This window comes from Varroa destructor, unplaced genomic scaffold, assembly GCF_002443255.2.
Source record: "Varroa destructor unplaced genomic scaffold, Vdes_3.0 BEIS01000001.1, whole genome shotgun sequence".
In the NCBI taxonomy this organism is placed as follows: domain Eukaryota; kingdom Metazoa; phylum Arthropoda; class Arachnida; order Mesostigmata; family Varroidae; genus Varroa; species Varroa destructor.
In genome coordinates, this window is record NW_019211454.1 from 72182584 (window position 1) to 72200084 (window position 17501).

General features: G+C 45.0%; 1 protein-coding gene across 5 annotated transcripts in view; it reads left to right on the forward strand.

Annotated features, from left to right (window-relative positions):
- Positions 1–17501, forward strand: part of LOC111245845 (vesicular acetylcholine transporter-like) — an 84701-nt gene that overhangs the window by 9770 nt on the left and 57430 nt on the right. For 2 of the 5 annotated variants that reach the window (XM_086980782.1, XM_086980799.1), the window contains exon 1: positions 3067–3521. The exons of 2 other annotated variants lie outside the window; for them this stretch is intronic. The gene's annotated coding sequence lies outside the window, so the exon portion shown is untranslated. Of the gene's footprint in view, positions 1–3066; positions 3522–17501 lie in introns of those variants that run through there. One more of the 5 variants, XM_022817260.2, reaches the window with a different exon arrangement.

The following is a 17501-nucleotide window of genomic DNA, read 5'->3' on the forward strand; positions in this document are numbered from 1 at the left end:
TCAAGCTTTTGCCCCGTCCTGTGCGACCTCGCTAGCCTCCCCGTTGCTTTTTGATGTCCTATCTAAGCCTTAATGTTTACACTTTTGTACGTTGCAGTACAGTACGATTCCAGCATTATAGCTGTTTTTTTTTTCATATGGTTCCACATGGAGAAGTTGCTTAGCTAAAAACTAACCTTCCTACACTTGCTTATTGTATAACTCCATAGGATCTACTCGACACTGAGCATATTCAAATTAATTTCAATATTTTAATCACGGCTACTAGTAACACGTCAACACACGTAACAGCACGTTCAGCATCTAGAACCAATGCGACGTTCCTTTGAATATGTGCAGCTTTTATATGACGACATATTAGAAAAGATAATAACATTCAACAAACACGGTAGGCTATAACTGCGAAATAATTGTCTTAGACGGCTGGGGACGCGGGAGAGATGAATCAGATAGGCCCACACGCAAGAAGTCTTGATGGTGAGTCAGAACAAATTTGCGTGCTCTCAACAGCATCGTTCCGTGCGGGGTGATGTCTGGTTTCAGGAGTATGATGTTAGTTTTTTGCGTGTGAGAGACCATCGAGGACTTCATCGTCATCGGGTGTTGGCCAGAGCCCAGAATTGCTACTCGAAATACAGTAGCAAAAGCAGTAGCCATTGCTGCTAATAGAATTATTCAAGGTTTGTTATGATGTTCATTTGAAACACCGGATATCTGTGAATTAACCTGAGCAGCTGAGAAATCCATCAATAAAAAGCCTCATTAAGTGCATCGATCGTTTTAAGGACTTCGCAGCACTGCCAAGCAGAAATAATGCTACTACTTAACTTTAGAGAGATCTCTGTGTTGGTTGAAGCTATTCCCAACCCAAGCACATTATATCTAATCTATATGAACGCTCTTACTAAAATAAATGATAAGCAAATTGGCAACGAACTTAGTAGGATCGTCATATCGATTGATATGCTTTGTTTTAATTATTTCAACACAACATAATTATACGTTAATAATAATATGAAAGTGGCAGTGTTTTGCCGCCCAACAATTTTTTAAATGTGCACTTAATTTCCAGTTGTTTGGGATTTGGGAAGTGATAGTGGGCTTTATTTAGTGCGTCCAATGCTCGCAGGTAGAAACGAATCTAGAAATCGAATGCTGTTTTATCCTACATATTAGGAGCAACTCCTATTTTTGGGCCTTATTACTGTGCCATCAGTAGCTCCTCAGTTTCAAAAATACTAATTTAATACGACAATTTTTACATTGTCAATATGAATAATTTTGGCTATATTCTTGCTGAAAAATTGATTTTTTCTTATGTCCGCTATTTAATTTGATCATTCTGCAAATCTTCGACAAACATGACCGAGGACGACGGCTAAAGTTGCTGACCTAACTCAAGAAGCAACAAAGGACAAACTCGAACTCCTTGTGCGATCCAAACGATATCCTCCATTATAGTTGCATCGGTTCCTGAAAAGAGTAATCGTCCGTTCAGTACAGCGTAATGTGACATCAAAGACGATTGAAGCTTCGCCGATTAACGTCGAATTGACCGAAAGCGGTTTTGTACACAGTTACTGTATAGCCGCCATGGCGTGCGTACCTGTTCAGCGTTGTCATAGAGGACGCAGGTCTCATTTTCGAGTAACGTCGCGAATATTTTTTCAAGTGCCTTAGCGGGTGTTGGGGTGTCCACTGATTTTGGCGTGCCATAACTCTGCTTGTGGTACGCTGAAGCCCTATTTCATTTTTCAACTACTTGAAAGACCAAGCTGCTTGTTCGGTAGCGCACACAGGAGTGCGTGGTAGAAGAACCGTCACGATAATCACAAAAATAAGAGTTTCTTCTTTAAGGAGGATGTAATGGGCAATAATACGTTCCATCATGCTGCCGTTAGTCGCCTGTATTAGTCAGATAATTTTGTTGATGCCCTCCCCGGTCCTGCTGGTTTTATTTAGTTGTGCGCTATCCATTGATTAGCAGGCAAGATTGCCTACCGCCCCTGCATCGCTGCCTACTGTTTATGTATTCAGTTGGTAACTTCTTTGTCCGTCGCAGCGCTCATCGAAGCTGAACTTGACGTTTTCCACATTTCGCTTAATGACGGCCATGGTGACGGAGCCGGCAAGAGCGTCTGACCCGGCTCATGTTTCTTCGCGTACTTCGTTTGGATTTCTTAAAGGATTCGCCATTGGTATCTGGGTCGAGAATGTGAGTCGAGCGAACGAAGACAGCCCCTTGCGACAACGACAAATTTTCTATGTATGTATAGCACACTGACCAGTCACGCTTGTCATTGAACGTAGTGCCGATTCGACCGAAAGGGGCGAAGCAAAAGACGACTAATAGAACAGGTGGGAAGGATCTTGTAACGCCTCGCTGCTACGGTAACGCGTCTGGCCCTCATACATAGCTTCACTGGCAATTCCAGACAGCTCCTGCTTGTGCAACGTTCAACAGTGCCACTGCTGCCGTCAGCTACCAGAGTACTACAAAAGCAGCAGTAACGGCAGTGGCAGCTGCCGCGCCGACGGAAACGTCAACCCGAAAATGTCCGGGTTGACCGTCGTTCATTTAGTCGCTGGAGCCATCATTGTGTTGCAGCAGCTGCCACCGTACAGCCAGGGCTAGAAGACTGCCGCAGTGGATGCAGATAAAGAAGGCCACCTTGCTAGTTCTGCTGTCATACAGATAAGTAAGTAGCGAAGCAAGGGAACCAGCCTCGTACAGCCATGTGCATGTGTACAGGTTGCAATAGCGGTTGTGCGGTAGACGGTACACAGCACGGTACGGCACGCGGTATTCGTACGCGTTGGCGTCGGCCACACCACTGCACCCGCCGCACCATGAGGCCTGGAGAGACCCAATGAAAACTGTCGACTGGTGAGCTGGGGGGGTTAATTGGGAAGACCTGGGGGTCTTTCTCCAATAGGCCTGCAGGCGTTCCAAAAACGGCCAGCCATTGGCTGTGACGTCATATACTGCGGGCCTTGTTGGCTAAGAGCGGGCGGCGCAGCTGCGGCGCGAGGGCGCGAGGGAGGAGAGAAGCGAGCAGGCCCGCGCGAACAGGCCCAGGGGCCTCTGCGGTGCCGGAGTGCGGACTCGCGGACTGCCGGCCACGCACCCAACGTGTAGCCAGGCCTCGCACAGGCAAGGATCCGCGAGAAGAGCGGCGAGGCAGGCTAGGCCGCACCACAAAGCCCGGGCCAACTAGGCCCATCTGCAGAGTCAGAAGCGGACACCAGGAACGGACTGCAGAGACAAACGAAAGTACGAAGTAGGAGCCGAAAGGACGACGTCGACGCAGCCGACACAGCAGTGGCAGGACGTACGCGACGGCCTGCACTGAAAGCAGGACGACCTGATGGCGTTGTAACTCAGGGACGTGCCTCGGCCGATAAGGAAAAGCGCACAAACCACAAGAGCAAGACCAGGACACCATAGTCACAGCAAGGATTCGGCGCCCAACAGAGAGGATACGAATCACCAACCGTGTCTGACGTAACCGGCAGGGCAGGTGAGTGCTTAGTCTAGACAACCTACTCACTACTATTACTACAACTGCCACGAAAAACAAGGGATACAAAATATCTGTTTGGCTTCCTCTTGTCGTAGGGAGTAGTTCTTCTTCGCGTTGTGTCTGACAAATAAAGTGAGGGTGTATTGTTATTGTAAACAACGTCAAACATATACTGACCGTGACGTCTAGCAGAAAGCTAAAAAGAATGGCGAACAAATAATACGTAATTCAAGGTGAACAATGCGCGATTAAAGTGTGCTGCATGCGTTAGGAGGACGCAACGAATTTTTAAACAGCTAGGTGTACATCTAAAACGAAGAGCGCCTTGAAGTCACCTATTAGTACAGGAGGTCTAATATGTACGAGCAAGGAATGGCCTGGATTGCGAGATATAAATGCCACCTGCGTCCCTTGTTCGTGCCACACAGCCCGATCCAGGCACACGGGTGCGCTTGCTGGACAATTGTGCCTTTTCCGAAGCACTTCGACAAGCCCTAAAGCCAGGTACCGAACCTCGATGAGGCTCTTGCTGCCTATCTGACTTGAGCCCGGATTCTTGCACGGCCCGCAGGCACGAGTTCCGCTGGCAAAGCCAGACCATCGTCAAGAGATGCCTATCTAGCCTTGAAGAGAGTTCTTCGGAAGAACCTCAACAACGTTTCTCTTAGCCGTGGGCGTTGAGGAGACTGCTGGTGGGCTGGGAAAGCCTCAGCTCGAAAAGCGAGCGATAATTGAAGTGCGGCACACGACTGGCCCGTTTGACTGGCAAGCTTAGCGTACCAAGGCCTGCAGCCGAAACTTATGAGAGAAACGAGACGGTTTGGGCTTAAGTCGCTCCCTCTGAGGAAGATCCCTCACAATGCGGCTAGCCAGTTTTAGGTAGGATGCTTTGCTGTAATCCCAATATTAGGATAAGCTGACGAGTATCACGTCAGCACTGTGCGAGAACCCTAAACAGCGTTCGTACGATATACGAAAACCCGTCTAATTAACGTGGATTGGAAATGCTCTCGGAAGTTTTTGCATAGAAACGTTTCTTACTTAAAGCACACAATGCAAATATTCTGTAATAATACAGAATCATTCTGCAATAACCTTTGTTGTGTACAAGGTGAATACTGCATAACAAAACATCTCGTTGAACGTCTTTTAGTATCTTTTGAAGTATCTTTAAGGTCATATTTTCTTACGACACCTTAAGTGTCCTAAAGGTTCAGGATTTTCAACGAGACTACCTGTGATAACTTATTGCACAGAACAAAGGGAGTTTAAGACAGTGCATCAGAGGGTATGAGCACCACCGAAACGGAACAAAAGTAAAAAACCTCTTTAAGTCTGAAGCTTAAAGAAGCATATCCATCTCAGTCATGGAGGCTCGTCTGCGATATAAATATGTGGAACAAATTACACCCAATTTTTTTAACGAAAAATCAATCCATTTAAAGATTGGCCACCCTTATGAAAATATGTCTCCTTTCACTTTTAATGGAGCTTTATTCAGTGTGTAAATAATCAATTAGCTGAAAATGTAGATGCCGTTTATATACGACCCGTCTTGTACATTCTGTCCAGGAACTTTTGTACTTTCAGCACAAAATACTACTGTGATTCCTGTTTGTATATGTCTCTGTGCAAAATCTACTGCACTAAGTTTAGAAGCGACTTAGCCTATGTGGTTAGTTTTTCTGGCGCAACTACTCAGCTTACCTGTTGTTTAAGATAACTCAAGTATATTCGATGGTAAAATATCCAAGGCCGGTATAAATAATAATTTTAACCGATTGCGTGTTATGAATAATATACAATATACACTAGTATATGATGTAGGAAAAGACATTGCTTGAAGACGTACAATATGTCTGTTTATTCCTATCTAGCGGGTTCTTCACTGTACTGAAAAACGGGTAGAAACCGATTTGTCGGTCCTTCCGAGGGTCAGAGATCATTCATTATACAATCATACTGTGCTACTTTCTTATTATCCTGCTGTTCTTCTTGGTCGTTTCTGATCAGAGAAAAGGTAGCCAGTCTCATGTCAGCCCATGTTAGGTGTTTCCCCGACAGGTGGCAAGTTTCCCGACGAAGCGATTTACCGCCAACTAAAATTCGTCTGCTTGCCCCGCTTGGCAACATATAACCACAAACAAGAGACATTGCCGTGCAAAACTCATTGTGCATTTTTCATATATGACTATCCATGCGGATGGTTTTTTCATGTTGTATACACGATGTCTGAGCACGTCGTACCGGAGAGAAAGAGGAAACCCCTACTTTGTCCGTGCTTAGTAGTGAGACGAGATCGCGTGCCGTCGAGTGTTCAAGTTTTAAACCGCAAAGAGATCGCCGCTTTAAATCGCTGTCAAGCTCCTACGCATCACAGATGAATTGCATAAACATGCTCCTGTGAAAAAAATGTCCATTCCCGCAGGAACGACTTGGTAGCGACAGGGCGTTCTATGTAAATTAGCCTGTTTGAATGCTTTCTACCAGTAACCCATATATCTATTCTAAGCATTCAGCTGATCCGAGCTCAAATGACACAAATAAGGCGTTTGCGAAATTTCAGCATACAGTCACGTGACAGAAGCCTGTTATGTAAACATCTCTTTATTAACAGCTATAGGGTACAGCGTGCAAACATGATGGTTACAAACTACTATACCGGAGTCACTTAGTCATTTGCAACCCCATTAAACAATGTATTCCAGTAGCAATTTAGTATAATAATTTTCTCTCTTAATTTAGGAAAACAGTTCAGATCTTCCGCAAACGATCGCATATATAGATACATAATTGTCGAAAATTTACCCGCTCGGAATTTACTTATTTACTAGAAGAAAATCGTTGATTGCCGCTACATTGCTTTGGCCCAGAGGCACTAAAGAAATATATAGGACAATACTTCCTCTTTATAGCTCGAAGGAGACAAGCTTGGCTAATAAGGCCCCCTTATCAATGTGGTGCTGTTTCGGATTGCTTTGAGTCCTGGTTGCGCGTTTCGCATCTTGCTGAGTTCCCGTCGAAGCCCATCATTATAGTAGCTTAGTTGCGTTCAAGGAGAACGTGGGTATGCGGCGTGCACCAAGACAAACGGCGTATGAGGATTGGTTATCAGAGAGCAAGAGAAATTCGCCGCTGTGGGATGGGCAAAAAAGGGAGATGGGGGATAGCTATCGAAGGGCAGCCACCAATGTGGCGGACTAAAATGGCAGCCTCCCACGATGGAAACAACTCTCCAAGAAAGAACATAGTCAAAATCGTCTAACGAGCCATCTTTCATCTGACGAAATAACAAAGCTGGACAGTGTTCTCAACGCCTGAATAGTAAGTGGCTATTAGAATGTATACCAATCAATAAATTAATCTATATTATTAATAATTCGACAGTTTTATGGAAGCTCAAACGCATACTTTACATGTAGACTAGAGGTAATATTTCTTTGACACGTGTGGTGAGACGTTCGGATGCAAGTTCGGACCTTTTAAGTTTGCACCAACTGAGTTGCCATAAGCTTTATGTGGTAGAAGGCATCAACAGAAATAGCCCAGTAGGACATACAGAAATGACGCCCAGCGGACGCAATCCTGGATTGCATGAAACGATGATTAAGCGCTACATTTCCTAGTCGATTTATCCAATAATAACATGGCATAAGCATTATGTTCTTAGTCGCAAACGACCATAAGCTAGGTTTCGTATAAACGTAAAATACGAGCACGGATTGAATGCTGATTACACTCAAAAACAAACCCTAACTTTAAAACAACATAAATACTTTTATGTGCAGCTTTACCAATAGCTAAATTCGTTTTCGTAGAAGTCATTTTTGTTTTTATATATGAACATAATTTATTAACATTCGGTTATTTGCACAGGAAAAGAGTAAGATCGACAGCGGGATGGCAAGACAGATACCAATAGTAGCATATAATGAAGTGCGATTAAACTCGAGCAATCTTCATTCTGCTTCAACCGTTGCTCTCCGTTCTCTATCGGTAAACTCAGTTGCGTTAAACCCAACTGCCTGTACTTAACTCGTTAGTCGAATCCAGTCCACTTTGAAGCTGGTAAGTCTACCTCTAAGTGCCCATTTAGTCTTCCAGACAATTGCGAGCACCGTGCAGGCCTTGGTGAAGTCCTATAGCGACTAGTGATCTGCTTTGCTGAGTTTTGTCGGAGAGGCGCGGTTTAGGGGAACGCGCCAGACGCGCATAAATAGTTGTAGCTAGAGGATTCAGGGGCCACCCAAGGACGCTTGGACAAGCCACTCATTCGTCATTCTATACCTCTCCTTCTGAAAATAACCTCTTTGTTAAAAGTCCTGTGCCGCCCTTACGTTCTTCCACCACTCTTTCATCCAGCCTCGAAACGCAGATGGGTTAATCCATCTTATTTACGCTCAGGTGGTTACAGTTCTTGGCCATTGCGGGGATGACCCTTGGGGAGGTAAGGCATCGAAGGCATTCCGCGCGAAGCTTGCACCTCAGCTTGTCCAACCACAACTATATGATCATGGTCTTGTCAATGGACGGGAAAACATGGCCGTGCGGTAACACCTCGAGGATTCCTGGCCCACTCACGCAGAAGCGACTCGGGATATTATGTTCGCCTATTAGCTGCTCAGCAGGGCGGAGGCGACTACGCACAACTTCTGAACCACATAGTATGACCACAAAACCTCGCCTGAGAACCCTGGTGAAGAAGTTCTCTTCTGCATTTTTGTTGCGTTTACTATACCACCCAGTAACAAAATGAATGAAGACAACTGAAAAAAGAAAAAAATTTTTTTTCGTCAAAAGCTAGTTGTGTACTAAATACTTCGAATGCCGAGCTATGGAGTATTCGCTAGAATAGATGAGAGAAATAAGCGCAACTCAGCAAGCTATCAAAGAGGCAGACTTTTCAGTAGTTTCCACAGTATTAAATGTACGGTACATCAAATTCTTTGATAATATGCCTTGCATGCTTCATTATGGTAGCTAACCGGGAAAACTAAGATATAAAAGAATTGAAGGTTTTCGTCAGATCGTGTCGCGGGGTTGAGCCCCTAAATATGTTTCTAGTTGGGACAGCCTGAAAGTTAGACATTGAAATGTGACGACAGCAATATCCGATCTCAAACGGGGCTCCGTTATGCTCAACTAGCCGACGCTGACATTTTCATCCATGTTGCCTTGGAGACCTTGCACAAGCCATGTCTGTCCTGTCAAGGCTGTACCCAAGGGAGTAGACTACGGCAACATTGGGGGTCATCTTTCTGTCGTGTGAAGTCTCCTGTCATCGGTATGGCGTGAAGTTAGGGGCTGTTCCTCCTGGGAGTTCATTTTCCTGCGACTTGGTCGCGCTGACAACTGCTCTAGAAGAAAGCCGTTGCAGAATCCTAATTCTCCAATTTGCGATTCTCCTGCTTACCACAAGATCGACGCCCGACGGATCAGCCAAACTCCTAAATACCTTCGCGTCGTTCCCACGATGACGACGTAGGGAACAGATGACAAGATGGACTCAATTGGGTGAATGAGACATCCTGTAAGGAAGAACCCACGTACCAATGACCATGATATTGATGACACTGAGGATAAGAGAGGATCGTTCGGCCGCATCAAGGGAATCACGTCTAATGCCACCTTAGTGCAATTAAGTGTTGTCACTCATAGCAAATACAAGCGAAAAAAAAATGTAATATGGTTACTTATTACGGCTGCAGTGAACCGCCAGGGGAGTTTGCCGACGTCTTGCGGGTATTCGCTTTCGTTCTCGGCTGCCAGAGATCTTGCCAAATCGCTTAACGCAAACTGAAGCTAAGAATCACACATCGAATAAAGACAGGGTGGGATCAATCAAATATAATTCGGATGCGCTCATGTAATGTTGATTGTCATAATTGCAAAAAACTAACGAACCAGCCAACCAACTGATCATTCGGCGTCTGTACTGAGAACGCTGGTCTAACCGTACCGGCGCTCAATGTTCCCAGCGAAAGAATAAAGGTGTGTGACATCGGTTTTTTTGATGGGATTCTTGCTTTGTGCTTCCTTCGCGAACACTACGCTCTACTGCTTAAGTTAACAATATGCCATTCTATTATGTAGCCTGGCTTCTTCACTTTTTCCTTGCCTTATTTTGTTGCAAACAGGTATTCTTCCCAAATAATGTATATTTCTTTATATTCGTTCTGGTTCCACGCTAACCCGTCACCCACTGTGAGGACTTCAGCAATAATCGCGGTAGCTGACCCTGGTTGGTATGTGTGTCGGAGCTTTGTCTGAAGGCACCTTCCTTGTTTGGACTCCGAGTCCAAATGATGTACGCAGATTCCCCCTGCGGGCCAGTAGCCCTTATGAGTTAGCCGATTTTTCGACAAGTCTACAACGGTCTCAGACCCAGGATGAGGTGGTTGCGATGGTAGTGATGGCCAAACTGTTTCAGTCATTCCGCTACGTCTCCAGCCGTTACTATTTACTGGTGGTTGTGATGCAGCTGAGTCCTCATCACTGCTTCAATAGCAGCGGATGCTTTCAATCATTCTGTATAGCATATACATATGTATGTAAGCAAATTCTCTTCCGTGTATAGTCAGAGCCCATAGGAGCAGGGCAGGGCTGATACGAAGACTCTACTAGCTACTATGCGTCGTCTCTTAATAGCCTCTTTTCCCGTTACCCACCTATTCTTCCGGAAGGCGAGCAGGCAAGCGGGTGGATTGCCAGATGTGTGCGACCACCTGCTGCGGCAAACCACCTTTATCACAATGCTGTATGCTCTACCGAAAAGGAACGAATTGGATCGAATTCTCGTTCTATCTCTCCTTCCCCATTACCCTCACATACTTTCCTCATTTACCGTTCCATTCCTCGAGTGAGCAAGTAAACTGAGCTAGGGGTTCGACTCACCTGTGCTCTGCTTTCCTCTGCCACTACCGATGGCATCGTCTTTTCCTTTTTTTTTTTCTTCTTCTGTCGTTGTTCGGCCATATTGTCCCTGATCCTCCCTCTGTTTGTGACGGGTGCGCCAATAGAAACGCTGCTGGTGCTGAACGGCGCCGATTTGTTCCTGTTTCGGATCGGAGCTCTTGGTTTGTACGATGCGCCTTGCACACGCCTTCCTTAACTGTCCCCTTCATTCCTGTCGCTGTTGCCAATCGCGGCTTGACAAGCCAATGGCCCGTGGTCGCCTGAATATAGTGAGTGTGTAGTCGTCGATTGAAGATAGGCTGCAGGCAACCAAGCGGGAGGCGTTCGTACTATATAATAGAAAGTGAATGCGCTAGCAAGGAAGGGACTGAACGAAACCTGCTGGTGCCCTCCGATCTTCCTGTTGTCCGTTCTATAGATAGGCTTCTGCCTTCGAACACCCCGCTACCTCATGGCCTCTCGTCCTGTTCGAATTTCCTTTTCCTCTTCCGGAACAGCTTCCGCTCCGGGGCGAACAGATAGAAAAGCACCCAAGTCAACTAAGTAGCAAGCGGTTGGCTGTCGTCCTAGCTTGCGTAGCGAGTCTCCTTGTAACTAGTCCTGTGGTGTCGTGTCGTCGTAAGCGCGCACACACTACCCATCTATACTATCAAAAAATCAACGAGAAGTAATTGATGTTGATGCTAACAGGGGAATGAGGAGGTGTGACAGAAAGAAAAGGCCGTCCGTGAAGTTTATCTTTATTCCGAAGGCCTTCGAGGTAGGATTTAGGGGGTTGCACAAATGTTGGATAATCTAAAAGAAGATGACCCGATCGATAATCGGGGGCAATATTCTGACGGTAAGTATGCTTTTGGCAACCTGATGATGCTTGCTCGTAATTTTTTAGTACCATATGGAAAAGCTACTATTAAGCAAGGGGTTGTCGTTAAGCGCTTGACACTTATAGCTGTTTTCTATGTGTTTGTGCTTAGTTGAATAATTGTCAGAAATAATAATTTGAAGCGTATTTTCATAATAATCATAGCATAATCTAAATTTAAAGGTATGCGCCAATGAAGGAAGTAATACTTTTAAGAAAAAACAGGACAAGCGATGTAAGTCCTATTGGACAAAGTTGTTTCGTTCCACTTTCTATTCGAAAAAGCAGACTAGTCCTATTGACCGAGCAGATCATATTGGTTCATCATTGAGGCAGACTAATTTTTCGAGTATGATCGCCTCGTATGCTTTCTTGCTCAGACTAGCGAACGAACTGCTTGCTAGAGATGCTTGCTTTCGTAATGGCGCTTACCTCCGAGAAGATTAAATAGCTCCCACTACTGGCGGCTTTATACACTTCGAGGTGCCCATCGAGTGCCTCAACGGTGGCACGGGACAGGGCGAATCCTTGAAAGGACTGAGCTCTCGTTAGTTTGCTTTTCGGAGAGAGAGATGAGTGAGGTATTCTCGGTACAGGGGTGTACTGGTGTAGAGCCCCATGTTGGACACGTGACTTGAGGTAACTCGAGCATCGAGCTTCAAGTTCAGGGAAACAGGGGCTCTAGGAGCCCGACGGATCGTGTCCATCGAATCGATCTCTTGTCGCTAGAGCGCGACCAAAAGACACACCAGCAGGATAGCTCTTGCCAGCGATATGCACCAACTATATAGGAGTTTGGTTCGATGTTCGTGAATACCAAACCCTAAACTAACGACATACACTGCCCCTTACTGGCGACAGAGGGTCCATCATGCTTGCCTATATATCTACCTATTTACAGCCCGACTTCTCAACATAGCCACTGCTAGAAGTAGATAACAGAAAAATAATTGGGAATTGCCGGTACATATACTAACACATGTCTTGTTGGTTTAGCCTTTTGTTCTATTCGCTTGCTACTTTACTTCTTGTTATAGCTGGCAATAAATGTAGGAATATTCAAGTGGTCGCTACATTTCGCGGTTATACATTTCCATGATGAATTCATCTGTTTGTTTTGTCTACCTCTGCTAAGCTAACCTCTGCTGTTGTCTACCTCTGCTAATGTCGTCATCTCGAATAAGATAACTCATTACACAGCTCGACAGACAACGGAAAGTGCCTCAAGAGACTCAGGCTCCCCATGTTAAATGCATACAGGTACACAATGCGGCCTTACGCAATTACTATACATATAGACTAAGACTGCACCGGAGACACCGCACTCCTTGCCGTTGCTGTTATGTTAATTGAACCAGACGACGACCGGTGACTACTTCCACCAGCAAACTAGATAAAGTAAATGGGACAGGGTGTACTATCACTGTGTGTTGAATCTCAGCGGGATACGATGCACACAAGTTCATTTCGCCAGTGTTCACTCGGGGAACTTTAGAAAAACATTTAGAACTAGAGTATGCAAAGTTCCTCGCGATGACTGAGCTGTTACCCTGCGATTACGATTTCTAGAGATGAAGAAGGAAGGTTATTTTATTATGTGCTATCGAGCTCAGTTTACAATCTTAGTTATCTGGAAAAGATACATGCCCTTAGAAATGCAAGCTCACGAAGGTTAGCCCGAAGAAAATTTCTCTTCAAACACCTCATTCACACCTTCATTCAAACACCTCTAAACGTTGGAAACATTCATACATTTAAATTATTCGAAAAACAGGTAGAAATATAAAGGAATAACACGTTCAGTGGTTGATATCAACAGTATAACTATTCTGTCTAACTTCAAGACTTAGTTTATCTGTGTGTGGCTCTGTTGTGAATGTATTCGCGTTTGCAGTGAGTATGTAAGCTACTTAGGACAACAACCAGCAAAGGGGATTTGTTATACGGGTTGCCGGAAGGAGGTTGAGGGTGAGATCTGTTGCGGAGCTGGCCAGCAGCACGGTTGGTCATATATCGATCTTAGGACGTCTCTGCAGAGAGAATAACTAGATCGATCCTAGGGCAACCGCCCCGTCCTCTCTCCTGTCTTTCTTCGGCTTTGCCCCTCTATCCGCACACAGACGCGCAGACCCCCATCGAACGGCGTCATACCGCATTCTGACTGAAGAATAAGGAACGAACGGCAACAACGCGTCGAGCTGCAGCTGGACGTCTCTGTTACCCGCAAAATGGCGAGCTGAGCTGCGACTAGCAATAGCGGACTTTTGCTTCGAGATGCTCGACCGCGTCGAGTGTTTTTCATTCTATATTCGCCTGCTTCGTTGTAGCTATGAGTATCCTGTACTGGTGCAGCAGTCGCTGCTCAAGGTCTAGTAACGGCCCAGTGATTCTTGTATCTAATGCTGGGAGTCTGTTCCCGCTAAAGCTACAGATCACGCCTTCATGTAGTCGAGGGCAACACAATTAGAATGGATGCGGTCGCCGTATGGCATTGTACCTGTTACCTTGCCACTGCCCCTGTATCGAGATAGCTTGGCCTGTGTGGCGGCGACAGTGGATCACCGCCAATCTATAGGGAAAGGCAGTCCGGAGAGACAAACAATGGAGCTCACTATTCTCCAATATTTCTCGGCGCCTTCCTACTGCGCTTGGGCATGGCTCAAGTAGTGGGACGGATAGTAAGTAGACTACTTATATATGTATACAAAGCTACTTGAGGTGCATAAGGATTACCTCCGGGAGCCTAGCATGCTTGTGAACCTTTCTGTAATCAAATAGGCCGTCTATCTGAGGCGCGCTGCTTGAATGGATCCCTCATACAAGGTTATACAATTGCTTACGACGATTGTATCCATTTACGCTATAATGATCCTGTACTATAGAGCAGGCGTGTCATATACTGCTCTGGTACTAGACCTATCCATCGTGTGCCTATAGCGATTATAGGACATCAAACCGGCAATAGGCCAGTATGAAAGCAAATAAAAGTGCAATTTGAATGCACCCGCATCGCAGAGTTTCGTGTCAATGCGTTGGCCATTGGAATAATCTTTGCGTAACGATACAGTCAAAGACACTAGCGTTATTGCTATTAAATGGTTGTCATATTATTGTTAAATATACTTTTTAGATACACGAACGACCAGACGTCGCCTTTAATCATCCGGTTACGTTGATAAGAGCTCATTGAAGCCTCTAGTGGAGATGAATTGTCCTCTGAAAACGCCCCGACTGAACTACGTTCACTAGTGTTATAAGCTGATTATGTGCTTTGCTAGCAATTGTATTGCTATTACCGTTCTGATTACCTGCTGGCCCTCCGTAAGATGTCGAAAAAACTTTTACAATTGCTTAAAATTTACCTTGGACATTTGATGGTAGTTTGATATCTATGAATTTGTTCACTGCCATATATCTGCAAGCAGATACACCTAATTAGCTGGTCCTCAGCAATGCGTAAACTCTGTCTACATACACAGGTAAAGACAAGTATATACAGATACATAGAATGGGCAAGCAACGAACTGAGTTCGTCTTCTACCAATTCGTGAACACAAGGGATGAGTCAGATGGGGGTTTAGGGGCCTCAAGAGGCTCTGTGGACTTTTCGAAACGACGTGCACCTAGCCCCTATGGACTTAGTGGTACTGATGGTGGCAAAGCGAATGGAGTAGCTTCAAGTTGAGCGAATGAAGATTCGTTTTCATCCCAATAATTAAAAGTAAACTCCTCTTGCTAACTCCCGCGTTATTCGATTAGCTATCTACTTGCCTCGAATTGACGACCGAATTCTCAAAGATAGCGGGTAGGCCATCCAGGAAAAAGACTGGAGTCGCCAAACTGATCGGATGTGGACAGCATGTATCCTTCGAACGTCTATATCTGGCTAAACAGGTAGATTCCAACGAAGTGACTAAGGAATTCTGTGTCTGAAAGCAAATCAAAGAGCATAAACGATTGGAATCAAACTTATTTAAGCGACCCTGAACGAGTCGATACCCAATGAACCAACAAATGGTCGTGCCCATAATTAAGCTTTGAGAAGCTACGTTTACAATTAGTGTTATCATAACAATGACTTTCTTTAATGCCTATGCAAACGCTTCTATACGATTATGAAAGTACTGGCAAAATTAGATTCGACAAATTGTCGTTGAGACCTGTTTTAGTGTAAGGACACTTTTACAGTCATTCTCTTCCGGCGGCGATAGTTTGTCAGATAAAAGAAAAAAAGGACTGCCAGTGTCAAGCCGAAGCAAACAACAAAAATTGGTTCTTACATTGTAAACCCAACCTCGAAACGTGTGGGAAGAATGTTTTTCTTTGATGAGTGGTCTTTCACCACCGACATAAAAGTAAACCGTAAAAACTATCGTTGGTTTTCTCATAGTCCCGACCACGTGCTTATTATAGGTAAAAGTTCATCTTCGACTAATGTTCATTCATCACTCACTTTAAGTGCGGTGTTCAATAAAGGAGACGTCCTATCGCCATATTTCTTCGAGATTAAGCGTACCCTTAATAAAATTCATCTACATAGTCACAAACTGCTGTGCGACCGTGACTAGCTGACGTGTCTGAAGGAAGACAATATGTCTTGGAACAAGACGACACACCAGCCCATACAAGCCGATTAGTACAAAGATGTTTACTTAAGATTCAACCATATTTTGGGAACAACACATATTGTCGACGAACAGCTCATATTTTAACCCATTGCATTATTATGTAATTGAGCGTTATTGAGGGAGAGCCTAACAAGCCTCGACGGAAAAACATGGACTAGTTTACTCGTGTTACGAAGAAGACGTTCATAAAGGAAACGTTTGAAACAGGCCTGTAAGTGGTTTACAATTCGAGAGAAACGGTGGTTATACTGAATAAACATGACCATCAAAAATGACTGTTCTGGCACGTGAAAAAAAAACTTGTGGAAGTGCTTGCTTTGAGTTAAGTAGAGTGTTCTCTTTCTCTCTCTCTCTCTCTCTCTATATATATATATATATATATATATATATATATATATGAAGAGAAAGAGAGAATGGGGCCATACAAGGCGAATAAGACTGCGGAGCTGAGTTGGGCTGAAGCATGGAAATGCTGGAGACCTATTTTTGTGATGGTGACGGTAAACGCCGCCACTCAGTCTGGTTGCTCAGTTAGCTAAAGACCGAGAGAATGTGCTCGGCACGAACACTGAACGGGGTTTGGAGGAAAAAGCGCGCTTGGCTTGGGGCAGCAGGTAGCCTGGCTTTCCGGTGGCTACTTCGCTATTACCGTTAGTATATGGTTCGTGTTGCTGCCTTGCCATCGCCGCCGCCACCCAGTAGTACTTCTCCTACTTTCAAGGAAGGTAGACGGTTTTGTAGGAAACGGGGGAGGGGGCAGGCTATGTCCGTCTTCCCGTGTATGTATGTGTGTGACTAAAGGAAAAGAAGAGTAGGGGCGTTGTTGGCAGGCAACGTCTACGAGGGGACGCACAGCGCGAGACGCGCGCCACTGCTGCTGCGGTATTTGTGGCGGTCGCAAGAGCAGTTAATTCAATCACGTTGTAATCCAATTTGGGCCAATCCACTACCACAACTACCGCAGCTAGTAAGGCTACTGCGGCAATCACCGTGTCTGCAGCATCCTTCTCTGTATTAGAGGTGGTCCCCTCACGAGTCGCTAGAGCAGACCGAATCCTCTCCGCCCGTCAGTCCAATCGAAGGGCAACCAAAGCGTTCCTCCACACGTCCTTTTGCTAGCGAAGCAGACCTTCCTTGGCTTTTACTTCGTTTCCCTTTTGTGTGTACAGCTCCGCACGACTGTCTTCACGGGCAGCGCACGTCGTCCAAAACTAATCGGCTTCGATAACTGCATAACATAGTCTAGTTCCAGTGATCGGTGGTATGATCTCAGCAAAAAGAAAAATGATACAGCATCGAGATTTCCTTAGAAAAACTTCGTTTAAACTTTGCTGTCATAGATTTTTCGAGCATTACCCATGTTTCTTCATGAACAAGCCAAACATGTTTACCGATCATTGTATTCAAAGAAGCTTTTGGTATATGGAGCTTTTGTCTACGAGCAGAACAGTGTTATGTCTGAAATTCGAAAACCGACGCAGCGAAATAGCTATTTTTTTCGACTTTATTATTTGTACTGGCTAGACAAAGTAGCACATGATCCGCGTGCTGAAGATACGCATGGTTATCGTG